The 16,222-nt window shown below is 36.5% G+C and overlaps 1 protein-coding gene across 2 annotated transcripts in view; it reads right to left on the reverse strand.

Moving 5' to 3' along the window:
- PDGFRA (platelet derived growth factor receptor alpha) overlaps window positions 1–16,222 on the reverse strand; it is a 125,482-nt gene that overhangs the window by 105,716 nt on the left and 3,544 nt on the right. The window contains exon 1 of one of the 2 annotated variants that reach the window (XM_044061432.1): window positions 15,085–15,273. The exons of the other annotated variant lie outside the window; for it this stretch is intronic. The gene's annotated coding sequence lies outside the window, so the exon portion shown is untranslated. Of the gene's footprint in view, window positions 1–15,084; window positions 15,274–16,222 lie in introns of those variants that run through there. 2 annotated transcript variants of the gene reach the window in all.

Consider the following 16,222-nt stretch of genomic DNA (forward strand, 5'->3'; position numbering starts at 1 on the left):
AAAAAGATAGGCAGGAGATATATAGTGAATGTGTATATATATATATATATATATATATATATATATATATATATATATATATATATATATATATATATGTCCAAAACAAGGCCGATAAGCTGCTGAAGAATCTGCAGTAGCAATCCAAGGCCAATAAAAAACAAACTCTATCTAAACAGAATATTCTTGCACTTAAATTAAGACATAATTGTATACATAACTATATAAATATACAATGCATATAAAACATACTTATATATTCTAAATAGGATAAGTTACATACTGAGTTGAAAAGTAAAACAAGGAGGGTTACCCTTTAACTATCACCATGCATCCCATAGAGGTTGTTGGCTAAATTCCCAATTCAAGCACTTTTATTGATGGACATTTTAAGCAAATCAGTAATATTTTATTAAGAAGCCATGGCTAATGCTCTCTTTTCTTAATTTACTGATGACACCATAAAAATGTTTAAGTTTCCCTTACTCATGACATCTGCAGAAAGATCATCAACAAACTCAGAGTAAATGTGGCTACTGTCAGTAGTAGCCTGTGTGTTAGTCTGTGTTTTAATGAATTTATTTCTACTCAAGTACACTTCTGAAATGCATTTTGAGAACCAAACAAAGTGGTGTGGTGCTAAGATTTACACATAATTTGCAAACACAGACCTCATCTAGGCACTCGTCCTTAATAGGAGACTATGAATTATGTGATGTTTGTCTTGAGCCATATATCTTTATCCAAAGTTCTGTTTGCTAATCCATGTAATAAAACAACCATTAAACAAATGGCTGCCTAAAATTATTTACAAATACATGTTATGCAGCTCCACAAAAACTCTAGAATGCAAATATCACCTCAGTATCACAATGGAATTGTTTGCTAAATTCTTCACAAAACCATATCTAAAAAAATGAGGTTCTTCTCTACAACACTGACTATATTGTTAATGCTACAAGAGAAAAAAAGGCATAGCTCTTTACCTACTACAGCAAGTGGACAGAAAGTTGACTTTTCAGACTGGCCACATGATGATACATAGTCAATAGCTGCTTATGTCCATTGTCAAACCTCCTAACCAGTCTTTGCAATAATAACTTGGTTTCTAATGCAAATAACCCATATCTGACTTCTACAGATAGCCACCTCAGTTTTGCATAGCAGATTATACCGATTTACAGCAAAGTGCATCATAATGAATATATATATATATATATATATATATATATATATATATATATATATATATATATATATATATATAAATATATGGGTCTACTTCAGAATGTCAACCATTCAGAATGCCGATTTTCATATGGCCGGCACCATATGATTGACATTCCAAAAGACCGACATCCTGAAATAGCACCATTTACCTACGTGTAAACACAGTAAAACTGTGTTATGCAGGGGGTCAAGCCCCCCTGCACCCCCTGCTACTTAAATATTCTCACTCCGAGATTGCACTACAGTGCAGGAAAGGGGAATCTACTGTAGCGGGATCTCTGCTATCATTTGACGGCCTTTCAAATGTTCACTCATATGGAGTCAGCCATATGAGTTTCGAACATTTGAAAGTTCGAACAAATGAAGGGCTCCCATATATATATATATATATATATATATATATATATATATACATATATATATATATATATATATATATATATATATATATATATATATATATATATATATTATAGATATATAGAAAAACACATATATATATAGATAGATAGAGGCATATAGAAATAGATGCCTATAACTGCATCTTAACTAAAAATATCCTCTGAGATATGTTTATATGTTTTGTTCCTGTTTATTGTAACAACTAATGTGTATTTGCTGATATGCTTAACAAAACAAAACTATACATTCAAAAACTAAAGAAAGATACTGAAATGGCATTCATAAACATTTAAATCAATAGTTTGATTTTTGTTTACACTGAAGATGAATAAAAAATACAAAAGAGGCTATGAAGCAGCAGAGCTAGCATCTTTGTTCAAAAACCCAGAGGCTATATTGTACTTCTTTAGCAAAATGCCAAAAGGGGGGGGGGGGCATTCTTTATGTGCCAGACTTTAAATAATACATTCTTGAGAAACTTGGTTTTATATTATCAGTGGTCCCAGGGGGACAGCACCAGAAACTCCAAAGTCACAGGTGCTCATTTACAACTTTAGCCTGCAACAAAATGACTCTCTGGGGAAATACTCTATATAAAATGAACCTAGAATGCCTATCAAAAACTAGCCCTAAGCTGCAATACATATATATATATCATCTTACTGCTGGTTTGTACTGGACAATAATTTAGGGTCTGCTAATGTTAACCACATGTTTTATTTTTTCAATTGTTACAATTCTTTGCTGGCTTGGTTTGCTCACTCCGTATATTTCTACCTGCACACCCTTTGTAGATGCAAGAGAATGTGTGTGTGTGTGTGTGTGTGTGTGTGTGTGTGTGTGTGTGTGTGTGTGTGTGTGTGTGTGTGTGTGTGTGTGTCTGGGTGCATGCACACGCGTGTGCAGGCATGCATGTTACATGATTTGCATGTACATCAGCAGCCTGAACTCCTAAAATGTAACAACATGAATGGTTTTATATTCGCACTGTTACACTAAGAATTTATTATAATCTAGTAAAAGCCTTGTGAGACAATTTTCCTCTTTACACCATTAAAAATGTCTTTTGTCAAGTCTAGCAAACAGCCATGCATGACATGCGCATGGCTGCTAATCGCAGCCTTAATTATATCCACAGGTGGGAGCTTTTCTACCTATCTTCTTCTCTTTGCCAAATTGCTGCCTGTCTGTCTTTGCAAAGCTGCTTTTTATTTTTTTTTTTCATGCAATCTAATTTCATTTAAAGGTTTCTGGGCCTTGCGTAAACAAATCATTAACCTCCATAAAGGAATACATACAAGTTATTTATCCATCACTAGTGATGTTTTTATCAGAATTTTTCCAGCTGTGCATATATGTAAAATGTAAGTGAATTAATTCATCTTATTCCTTGGACACATGACAGCGTGTATCTCCAAACTCACTGGACCACATCCCTTCTTTACTGCATACATGTATAATTATCATACAGCCAACTGCATACTGATGCAGACAGACAGAGGAAAACAGACAAATACACACTGGTTTACACAAACATACAAACAATCCCAACTGCTACACATCTGATGCAAAGCTCAGTAAACCAGACCACATACATGTTAAGCACAGAATGTTAAAGGAGCTGGACATGAATTCCAGTGCTACACTTTCCCTTTAAAGCACACTTTGCCTCATGCTATCATATCAAATGTAGCAGCTGAACCCAGAAACGTAACACTTCTGTACCGAATACATAAAGTCTGTTGAGACTGTAAGGAATAAAAATTTACCATTCTTAAAAGAAAACAGCAACAAATAAGTAAATTAATGAATGTGAGGTGGCACAATGGTGCATTGATTAGAACTGATTCCTCACAGTGCTTGGTTCACCAGTTGAGCTCCCAACTGGGATGCTTTGTGTACAGACTCTACATGTCTTCCCTGTCCATAGGGGTTTTGCTGGCATCTCTAGTTTCCTTCCATATTTCAAAAAATGGCATCAAGGTGAACTTCAGGTCCCTGATAGTATGCGGGTAAGCATGTATGTGTGTACACTGACATCATTCCAATAAAAATCTGCTGTATGTCTTATAACATAAGCAACACAAAACTGGGTAACTGTTCAGTGGGGCTAAGAAGCAATTCACCAAAACATAGCATGGTGAAAAGAATTAGTTCACATTTCATTAAAAACGTTCAAGTAAAATATATCTGCTTTCTTTAGCTCAACACTGAAGTACAAAGCCATCACACCACCTGCATGAAATGTTGCCCCCCCCCCCCGCACACACACACACACACACACACACACACACACACTATCTCACTAACACTATAAGCAACTTCAGTGCTAATACTTATACAAAAGGAGATTAATTACGTGTTCTGGCAAAACCCAAGACTTTTTTCTTTCTTTCTACAAGTTATGGTAGTTTGCCTCAGTGAAATGTGGCTTACAGTGCTGAATAAAAACATGCTTCAGTGAATTAAACTTAAAGTGCATTGTCATCTCATCAATATAAATATGAAAAGCAACACTTGTTTACTACATTCTAGCAAAAACAAATGATGCCAACATTCTGCTCATGTTCTTATTTACATTTAACTTTGCTTTGATTCTTTTTAAAGCTCACAACAGTACAAGCAGAACGCCACCAGACATCACACTGCAATTTGGTGAAATGTTATTACTTCAAAAAAATCTGCTAATTAGGGATAAGACACAGAGCACATTTTCCCATTATTGTACTGTACAGGTCCTTTACTGTTTTTAGTTTTTTTTTTACAGTGGCAAGGGTATCGGCATCTGATAGTTTTTCTCAATCTGTTACTTATGACCTTATATTCTACTGAGTTAATAGTCATTTTGCTTATTTTGTGCACAGGACATTGCTATGAATATGAAAGTAGTTGCTAGTGTTGTTAGCAGTTTTATAGTTACATGCATCGTGACAGTACAATTACCTCATGTAGATCAAATAATGGTGTGGGGACCACGTATCATTTTAAATAGGTAGTTTCAGAGGAGTAAAAGAAGGCGTGGCTGAACAGCACATTAATGTTTCAGTCCATCTAACTTCTACGGCCCTTTATCAGTCTGGTGAAATAACTGATACTGAATGTATACACAGAAAATGGAATGTGAGAGGTGAAGACCGAGATGTCATGACCCAGAAATGAAACCTAGATGCCTATCTTGTTTACTTTTAGTGGAAGGGGACAATTGCTTGCTTGCTTGCTCTCTACAACCTGAATGTCAGCTTGAGTCCAATATCAATGAATGTAAGATGAAAATGTGATTTGCTGTGACTGTGAACATTTCTTCATTTGTGTAAAACAGCCTACAGTTCTGCAAAGCTGTAAGACTTGCTACTCTTTTTCGTAAAGTGTTTGCCCTTTGTGTCTACTCTTTCGCTGTGTAAAACACATAAATACAAATTCAGGCTTCACATTCAGAGTGGACAGCATATGCTTCCAGACATGCTAGCAAATATGTAAGTCTGCACAGAACAAGTAACTATGGATAAAGACATAACACTCTCAAAAAAAAAAAAAAACATTTATGACATAAGAGCTACATTTGGTGTCCCAATACCAGAACATCAGAAAAAGCATTATATAAACCAGTAAGGATCAGACTAGCTCATGAACCTAAGACAGACATTCAAAGATCAGACTAGCACAGCCTAAATCTTGGACAATGCAGACTGTATTCAGTCGCCTACAACTAAAAAAAACTGAACTTAACACCTAGCAGTAAGAGTGGTTTAGTATTACAAACTTAGTAAACACAGCACCCATTAATCAAAATGACAAAACACATGACCAATGATCTGACACTATACAAGTTGACTTAACAAAACAAGCTAAACTTCAAACACAGTGATAATGAAAACATCAGAAGAACAGTATCCAGATCCAACATCTAAACTCACAGTGCATAGGGACTGGTTTACAATACCAGTAGTTGAACTGGTGCAGAAAGGTAGATATAGCACCTAATAGATAAATGCACAACAGAAGAACATAAATGATATGCGTATAACAGAGAGAGGTGGGATGCTGGCATAATGGTTAAAGTATTTACCTCATCTTCACAAAGTGCAGGGTTTGACTCTCACATGGGGTAATTGGCTAGGCTTAAAATGGCCCATAAGGGCAGTTAGCCTAGTACTAACCTATAAGCCCATATACTTTTGGATAATCTCAGGACTCATGGATTTATGGTCACTCAGCTCAAAATCAAACTATTTAAGTTTTTCTTGTTGTGGTTGAAATTTGTACAGTACCTAACTCAACTAAATCTCCCAGTGTGCAGAACATGAAAATAAATATTTGTTGGCAAACAGGCCAACTCCCAAAAGTAACTGCTTACATTGCTGAGATAACTGCGTGCATTTTTTGTTTTTTTAGAGTGGAAGAACTATAGAACTAATAATTGCCAGAGAGCTTAACACCCTTGTTTGATTACCATCAGCAGAAAATAACAAAGAAAAAAACTTGGAATCACATTTAAGAGTTTGGTTTCACACAATTCAGCCTTTACCTTGGGTGCACTGACTTATTCTCATTATTAAATGTGTGCTTAGTTACTTGTTTAGCAGCTATATCAAATGTCCAAGCAGTGCCATTTACACGTGTGACCATGAGGGCACAAGTAAGAGTATGACTTGTACTGTATCAATATCCTAAGCATATCGCAATGAACAGACATGCATGAACCGAGGCAAAGGAACCACTAACTAATAGCTAAGATAACTATTTTTAACACAAGAACATAAGAACATACTAGGCAAGTCATCACTGAGACCATAAGATGCCTGGTCACATATACCTTTAAGCAGGCCCTTTAATAGTGCTCACCGCCCAAACTGGGCAGGGCTGTACATGATATTATCTTAAGATAAAAAGAATAACAAGAGGCATTTTTCTGCTACTTGCTACTAAGTAACATATCAAAAGAACATTAGTAACAAAAGAAAAAAGAACTTATGTAAGAGGAGAACTCACTGGAGTGTACAAGGTAATATTCACAGGCTCATACTAATTAGAAAAAAAAAAAAAAACATTGTTTTACAGCAGATTTTATGGTACTGTGAGAAGAAAGACAACATAAAATCACATTAAAATGGCAGCACCAGTCAGGCCATTTTGGAGTATAACAAATCACAAAATTACACTGGCCAGTCCCCATTCCAAGAGGTCTCATCTTACTGAAATTAGGCAGCCTAAAGCACTCTTATATAAAGAACAGTTTTCAATGTTGTTTTTCTTTCTGCTTTTCCCGGTTAGGGGTTGCCACAGTGGAACTCTGGTCTGCTAATGATTGGCAGTTGATTTTTACGGTGCCAAGGTGCCAGCCTGACACCCAACCTTCAACAAAGGCACACCCATTCACGCATGTCTTTCGAATGCCCACTTGACCGTGGGGAGGACATGCAGACTCCACACAGAAGGCACTCCAGCCGAGAATCGAACGGAAGAACCTCTTGCTGTGAGGTGACAATGTTACCGCTTCACCACCACAGCTTCCTCAAAGAACACTGTTTTCAATATATGAAAAAAATAATGAGATTTCTGGGGGAAGACAATGATCCATGCAGTTCTACACACTGGACTGTGCTCATTGCACGCCTCTTAATTCAGTCAGTTTGGGATCACTGCACACACACACACACACACACACACACACACACACACACACACACACAGACAGACACACACACACACACACACACACACACAGACACACACACACACACACACACACACACACACACACACACACACAGACAAATGCATCCAGAAATATAAGAAGAAAATCCAATGAGAATCGGGTAGTGCATGTTAGCCTCACGTGGCATTTCAGTATGATTTTATTTTTCATACCTAGGTCCACAAGGAAAATTATAATGCTGTCCTTAAGACAGTACAAAACTTTATAGTTGGTAATGGTTGAGTCTATAGAGAGAGAATCAGATTCTGAAAAACAAAATGCAAAGGTGCATATTCAAGTTTTATATTACCCTATCAGTCCTGTAATATTGTGTGCTCAACATGTATTAGGCCTTGGAAGCAGTTACAGCTATTTCCACTAGATGGCAGTATATACTTGGTTAACTCAATTTTTGCTATACACTTTATTTCTTTTTCTTTTGTTAACCAGGATAGAATACTGATACAGATGGTCCATTTTAAATTACAACTCAGAAGAACAAGAAAACAGAAAAGACTATGATATATTGAATAAAGGCAAATCGTGAAACAACTATTCAGAGTTTATAAGAATGCCATTTGATAGTTTTAGCAGTCTGAGGGATATGCTGATGAACAGGATAATGGAGGGTACTTAACACAATGAGTGGAGATGATAAAATTAAGGGATAAAGTCCTCTGGACAACTGGAGAGAGCTTTGGTAGGGCAGCTATTTGAGTCAGTGAAATTTAAAGTTGGGAAGGGAGGTAAAAGTGAGAAAAACTGAGGTGAGTAGTAAATATGGAGGAGGGGTTAAAAGGAAGAAAGGTATATTTCCTTGGAAGAGATATTTTATCTGTGGAGCAAGATGATATGATTAGTGAATCTAGTTCCTAGATGACAGTGCTATTGAGAATGCTTTTGCATTGGGCTTCATTTATGAGGTGTGTAAGTGTGCGTGTGTGTGTGTGTGTGTGTGTGTGTGTGTGTGTGTGTGTGTGTGTGTAGAAATCTGAATTTAGATAGAACTGGACTTAATATTTTTTGGGAGAAATTCCTGTATTCAGGGAGCCATATTTGAAAAGCAGTGATCTGTGCTACATACCTTATTAAGGGGTATAAAAAAAGCAGAGAAGGAAAGTGAGTAGGATCTAAGGTAATAGGATGGAGTGTACTCATTTAACTTGACAGCAGAAAAGGTAGTTATGTTTCTGGATAAGGGAAGCCATAGGTAAAGTAACTCTGTTTTACTGGCAGCCATTTTGCTTTAGCTAAGATAGAGTCTTTATGGGACTAGCATAACAAGCATACAGATACTGTTTGCTGTGGCTGTCTGAGAAGTTTGTTTCTTTTTGGAGGCCATTGCGATAATAGAGAGCCTGTATTCCAGTTAGGCTAGTAGTACCTCTTTACTGATAGCCATTCTTCTTTCTGCAAACAGGAAGTGGAAGAATTTCTTAGGACAGAAAAGGAATTTGTTAATTTTAGTCTTGTTATGACAATGTGGCAATGCATGTCAAGAAAAGTTATGTCACAAAGCGCTTTACAAAATCCGTGAAACTCAAATAACTAACTATTAAATGTAGGGAGAAAGCAGCTAAAGCGTGTACAAAATAAAATCAATGTAAATGAATTGTTAAATCAAAGATAACAAAAGTATCAATTTAATACCAAACAACCTTTAAGATAGTAATGGTAACAAATAGACTAGAAAATAAAAACTTACATGAATGTTAAAACAAACTACAAATTCCATATCTCACAATAGCAAGCTGATCAGCTTTGCAAATAACAGTTTACTTATGTTTACTGTCTGGGTACAGCCTAGTGCAATTATTTTTCAGCATTTATATTGATTATTCACTTTCTTTTTTTATATATGACAGTTCACTCTATACTTTGAAATGCATTCACATTTGCTTATGGAACATTGTAAATTCAGCATGCACAATAAATTCTAGGAATCCTAATAATTCAGTAGCCATATATTATATGAATCAGTACAGCAAAAACATCACTTAAGTGGTTTTAAAATTAATTTTAACATCTAATTGACATGTTATTAAAGCCTAACTATCCAACTCAACATCAGACTACAGTAAAGTAACTCCAGCTCATTGCAATTTATTCCCATTTCTAACTAGTTTAAAAAATGACAGGATGTCTCCCCTGTTTTCCTGCAACTAAAAGAAAATGTACTCAGGTGACTTCATTCTGTGACAATAAAGAACATATTCCTCCACTATCTTCTTCCTAAATTCTTCTGAACATTCCCCAGTTGCCTACATAGCATTCCAATTTTGAAGAACACTGTGATACCAGATATCTAATTTTCAGTATCTTTCCCTGCTCAAAACTTAATAAACCTTTATTAGCCCAGTTTCCTTGTGTATGTAATACCAATCACCTAAATGAGACATTCATTGATTTCTCATATTTGCACCATGTTTATACCCTTTGAGTCTGTTTGTCTAACATAACTGCAACTAACATCAATGTGTTGGTAGAAAACTTCTATTTCTAGCAGTTTATTTTGTAATAGGCTGTACATTTAGGTGACATACCTTATAACTGATTCTTACATACCTAAATCAAGTAACCCAGACACCAAACACCATGTAGAATTGACCTATAGAACTAATTTATAAATTATCACAATAAAAGTGCCCAGTTACCCAGCCCATGATATGGCATTTCTGCTTTGGGGAAGTATACGCTCACAAGAATGGTGAAACTAGAAGTATCTGTTTCAGGCTCTGCAGTAGCTTTTGCACAACTAGCCAACAAGAAGTGACATGCAGGAATGGGAAGAAGCATCAAGTCTCAAAGGTAATTAATATCACACATTCATTGAGGGCATTAGATTTTCATACTGTTTAGATATACTAGCTGATGAGTTTCAACACATGGCGTAAATTATGGTACTTTTGACACATGCAACATATTTTGTTTTGTTTATCAAAAAATAAACTTATGTAGGTGCATGATGTATGTGGCACATGCAATTGTGCAAGATAGCAAGTTTTACATAAAAATGTAATCTGCATGCCACAGGTACTTAGCAATATCAGCAAATAATGCAATGAGTGTACAATAAGTAGGAAATTGTATTACTATTATTATTATTATTATTATTATTATTATTATTATTATTATTATTATTATTATTATTATTAATACAGCATAGATGACCCAGCTATAGAAAATAATTTAAAAATACATATGTACTGTACAACAGAAGTTATTACAATGATAGAGTGACTGAGCTGTACAATGTAATACCAAATACATTGGCTGCTAAGTCTTTACTACACAACAACATTAACACTCTGTCTGCAACTGTAACTAGATTATCAGGCATCAAGAAGGTATCTTTCAAAAGAGGTCTATGAAGTGTCATGGGGTCATTGACTCTGTCTTTTATGAAGAAGGCACACCGAAGCATGGGTAATGATAATATTGAATTAATGCATGATCTGTAATACACAGATATTCCAAGAGTGTAATGGATGAAACAAACATTAGTTGAACAGCATCAGTGAAAGTAATCAGTGCTTCCTACATTGAATTAATGACAGCCATGAAACAGCTTATTGCGATATCTACCATTAAAAAACACTCCCAGTTCATAACCAAGAAAAGATCAGCTTGGAGCACCCAGGCTTCAGCATAATCATGCTGAGTGCATGTCTCAAGAGCTATGTCAGCTCCTAATACATGAAGAAAGTTGTGCATTTTAGATAAGCTACAGTGGTCGTTTCATTCACACAATAAGAGGCAGCTATAGTTATGAATTATCTAGCTGTGTAACAATGTAATTCTACAAAGAAGAAAAAGATAGCCCATGTACAGCAAAGACAGAGCATTATTAGAAAAGCAGCCTGTCACTGATACTGATACAATTAACATAGTATGGTCCATACAATCAGCATAGTATGGTCCTTATATCTCTCTAGTGTAATCTGATCTAGAAACATACCTCTATTCATGTACAAGTCTACTAACAGGGAAACAACATTGCCAGCATAACTCCCACCTGTATTACAAGGAAACAATTGCTAAGCAGCTCAGATGCAGTATAACAGGTGATGTCAGATGTCAGTGCTAAATGGTCAGTGTAATCACAGTCTAATTTAACAAAGCACTATCATGTACAAGTTTTAAACTTACTAGCTCTTTATCTAGTTACAGCCACTAAAAACCTATTCTGAACAACCTACTGTGCATTACTCATAAGGTTTTATACCATCTAGCAGATAACACAAGGCTGGGAGAAATAAACAAATAAAAATCAGTTTTTGAGTAACTCTCACAAATAATGTAGATAGGTAGTTAAAAAAACAGCCTTGTCATTGAGTGCATACTAAAAAAACTGAAGTAGAATAAAGCCTGGACTTGCAAATGCTGTTGTGAACATGCACATTGAAAGCTGGCATCATTTTTATAGTTTACAGAATAAATGTCCCAAACGAGCATTTATGAATTGTTGCTGAATACTATTTAAGACGACCCTAAAAACAGGAACTTGGACTTATCCAGATATTTATATCGAGCATTAAAACGTAGGTAATAACTAACCATGAACCGTCTAAAGCAGCCAAATCCTGGGCTCTTCTCTTTGGTTGAAGGTGTACATAGAAACAAATTACAATCATCGGAATGCTGTTGACAAAGATGTTGTTCTGAGATGTATAGGAGACATATCCCAGTCAGCTGGATGCACCATTGCTAAACTCACTACTGCCGTAAAGAATTCAGGGAAAGTGTTCTCTTTCAATATTTAGTGAACATATAACTGGCTATAGCAAGAGACAGGTAGGTCAATTACGTGAAAAGCAGTAAACATGGCGAGCAGTTTCCACTTAGACTGATCATACTGAATCCACCCTGACGTTACTAGACCAATGGCAGGGCACACACAGAAACATAATTATTATAACAAACACAGTACAAAACGTCCGCTTTTGACAGGAATAAAAAGTACAATAGACAAGTAACAGCACCCAGAGATCTATTTATATTCTGAGCCAAGTGTGCCACTTACACCATGAATGACAGAAATACTTCACCCAAAGATGACTAATAAAATGACGATAAATGTGGGAATACATATCAGTATACAGTAAAATAACACCGAATGACAAAATCAAACAAAACAACACAATCCATAAATACGTGGTGAGGGTATCCACTCTCTTCCATTTAAAACGCACTAGTCATATGCCCATTCGACTTTAAATGAGAAAGAATAGTGTAACTCATATTATCCATCAGAAAAGGCTACTCAAAACATATATGTGTGGAAACGTGTGTTAACTTGCTAAAAGTATTATTCTATAAGGCATTCAGCAGCAGTAACTGTGCATGGCTTTACTTACAGTACTAAAAACCACTTTCTCCGTCTGTGGATCCCTTCCTCACTCATACGGTCCCCATGCACAACAGATGGGATATTTCTGCACAGCTACACTGATTCCATGCAACAGCCATCCCTTATTTTCAAACAAGCAGTGCATTTTACAAGTGTACTTAAACTCCCAAGATGTGCGCCCCTGCACACCTATTACTGGACTACAAGATGCTTACATTTAGAAAGTTTCTCTGAAATGATAAAAATATGCATTTCAAATGCTGCAGAATGCTCGTTAAGTCAGTAAAAGGAAAACAAGCTTGCTAGGACATCAACCTACTGAATTGGTGTCTTCATTCTTTAACTTTTAGTGATAAAAAATATCTAAGCCAAATCCAACCCTCCAAAGATTCAGTCTATAGGACATCGTTAAAGGGTTCTCATTAAAAAGCTCCACCAGACTTTAGAAATAATGGACCTACTGTAGCACTGTCCATTGGTAGTAGGCAATGAATCCCCACAGCTGTACAGATGTGATGAAGTCATCCTAGACAATGGACACTTGGACAGCTGCGGTTTTTATTCAGAAAGCTTGAGAATGAAACTTCTAAAGAAAACTCGTTTTCTAGTTCAAGCTAAACCAGATGAAATGTCTTCCTCCAAGTAAGACAGCTTAAAGCCATATTAATATATCCACTGATCAGTCTTTGAAAGTCTCTCGAAAATATATACAAAATGGCACAGCACTCTAGAAAGCAGTTATCACTGACTTGTCAAGTAAAAGGGCAGGACAGATACGAGGAACTTCTTTGCAAAGCTACAGCTATGATAAAATGAGAGGATTTTTTGAAACACTGATATGGGGAAATACGTTATTATATGTCTTTATATATAGGAAATACGTTATTATAGGGCCTCTCACATAATAATAATAATAATAATAATAATAAAAACAACAATAATCATCATCATCATTATTATTATTATTATTATTATTATTATTGGTGTTGTTATTATTATCGACAAAATAAATACTATAAACTTCAAAATTTTCAGTAACTCGCATCATTCACAGTTGTAACTTTACCTCTCAGATGTCACATAAGAAGTTGGTCAGCCATTTCACTTCTCTAAAAACTAGTTAGGAGGGAAATGTAACATAAGGCTTTGTCAGTAACGTTTTAAAGTATGCATTCCCAATAACAAGAGACATCTTTGTGTACTCTTAATGGGGTATTTAAGAGCAGGTCGCACACCTCTCACTGGTTCAAATGTAAATTCTAGGCAATCAGTCTGCAGAATATTACATGCCAAGGCAGTATCTAAACAGTGACTAAAGGTGAGAACCAAACCCCGTACTTTGTATCTGTGATTATGCCACCCCATCTTCTCAATTGTCCCGATTTTAAAGAACATCCCTTATATTTTCCCTACGGTTTATCACTAAAGACTGCACTCAGTTATCAGTCATTAGAGTTTCGCATATATTTTTGTTAAAAATATATTAGTATGCAAAACCTTCTATTCTATTAACTTTTTAATTGAATTAGAGTAATATTTTTAATGCCCCGGTTTGGGGTCTTTGTTTCCCCGTTGTTTTTGGCTTTGTTCTTGAATAAATGAAAGACAAGGCTAGTCGTGACTGTGTTTTAAGTCACATAATTTGTCCCCTTGTGGCGCATTTTTTGATAAAGAAAAGCTGAGCACTTTAGTTCTGTTGTCATTTAACCAGACTGCTTCAGCTAAGTCACATCTCCCATTGTATATGCCTTTATCTGATCTGTGATACTCTTCGAGTGCGAAAATATCCTTTGTAGGGCCCAAATTTAGGAAATTCAGAGCCCTAACATAACTGATTTCCCAGGGGCTCATGGAGTTAATCACGCATACCATGAGTGCGCGGGCGGTGTGCGTGTGTAGACCTCTCAACTGTCCCTGATTTTCAGGGACGTCCCTGATCTTGACTCAAATTTTAGCTTTGTCCCTCTTAATTCCTCCTAAAACTAGTGACTTTTGGAGGAAAGGTGGTGAATTACACTTAATGAATAATGACAATAATTAAGAGTTACAGACTTCTTTTACTTCAGAAAATGTGTATTAATTCATATGCTCGGAGTCTGTCAATGTTTCAAGTTAATAGCACTAATATTTTAAGTGTCCCGGGTTGTCCCTGATTTCGTGACTTGTCCCTGATTCAGTTGAAATTTGTCCCCGATTGGTTGAGAGGTAATACTTAAAGTGCTGTCTACCCATTTCTGACATCAAAACACTTCATTACAGAAACATAACAATACAGGTAAAGATCTAAAAAGAAATGTTCATAGAAAGCGCTTAATCTACCAATTCACAAGTATATTGTGGGTCTTGTATAATAACAACTTAGCCCCCCCCCCCCTCCGCACACACACACACACACACACACACTTACATTTATTCTCCGCGTAGTTTGAAAGAACCATGGTAGGACAAACAACGAAGCCCCTACCTTACCATTGCTTATTGAAGCTGGTAAGTCATGTAGTACAGAGGTATGCCAGGCTTCCCCAGAAGGAAACAATCAAATTGTTTTGGGTATACTGCCATTTACCAAGCATCTCAATCTGCAAGTTAGTTTTTAATAAGGCTGCTTGGAGTGCTGTGTTCCTAAATGACAGAAGAGTCTTGCTAGACTGGCATCTTTTTCACACTCTCCATTAAATTTTCCCACCCATTGCTCACCCTCTGCTTTCTTCCCCCCTCCTCCTTGTTGTCCTTAGCTCAGCCTATCGTGTGCCCAGCTTTTCTTACCCATCCTGTTTTCAACGCATCCTTCAGTTACGTGAATTAGTCAAGATAACATCGCCGTTTAGTACAATTATAGCTTTGTTCACCTTTGCTAACGTACACACTTTCATAATGCCAGGTTTCTGTTTAGTGTTCCCTTGTGCCAAAAAATAACTTCAACCACCAACAAAGTGTATTGTACACAGAGCTGATGAATGACACAGCATGTTGTACCGGTATCTCCCAGACAAAGGCAAAGGTGTGTTAATATGCAACTTATCAGCAACCAAACAATATGGCTCAGGCAGATCAGATTAATATTCTATAATGTTGGCTTAATAAACAGGCTGGCGGCTGCCTAGGCCTTTTATGAGTACAAGTTAGATTATTCAAGGAGAAAAAGTGCACTCTGTTTAGGTTCAGGCTTTCTGTTTTGTATATCAGGGTTATGGAATAAAGCTGATACAGACCGGGGAAAAGTCAATGGATTTCACACACACACACACACACACACACAAGCGCGGGCGCACTCACACGCGCGCACACACGCCCCCCCCACACACACACACACACACATAATTACAGCTCAAATCAGTGGAAGTCGCCAGTCCTTCAGGAAAAAATGACTTACACCAGTTGGGTTTTACTAGGTTTTGTGTGCAGTGGGTTGGCAGCGAAGTAACTTTTCTCAAATGACGCCCCCCAACACACACATGCGCCCGCACACACCGTGATCTGTTGTATCTTCAAATCGCTTCTTTTTCTCAATTTCTGTTTGACTCTCCCTCAGCTCTGAGCATTCA

The sequence above is a fragment of the Protopterus annectens genome, chromosome 2.part0, assembly GCF_019279795.1.
Source record: "Protopterus annectens isolate FY-2018-M chromosome 2.part0, PAN1.0, whole genome shotgun sequence".
NCBI classification, from domain to species: domain Eukaryota; kingdom Metazoa; phylum Chordata; order Ceratodontiformes; family Protopteridae; genus Protopterus; species Protopterus annectens.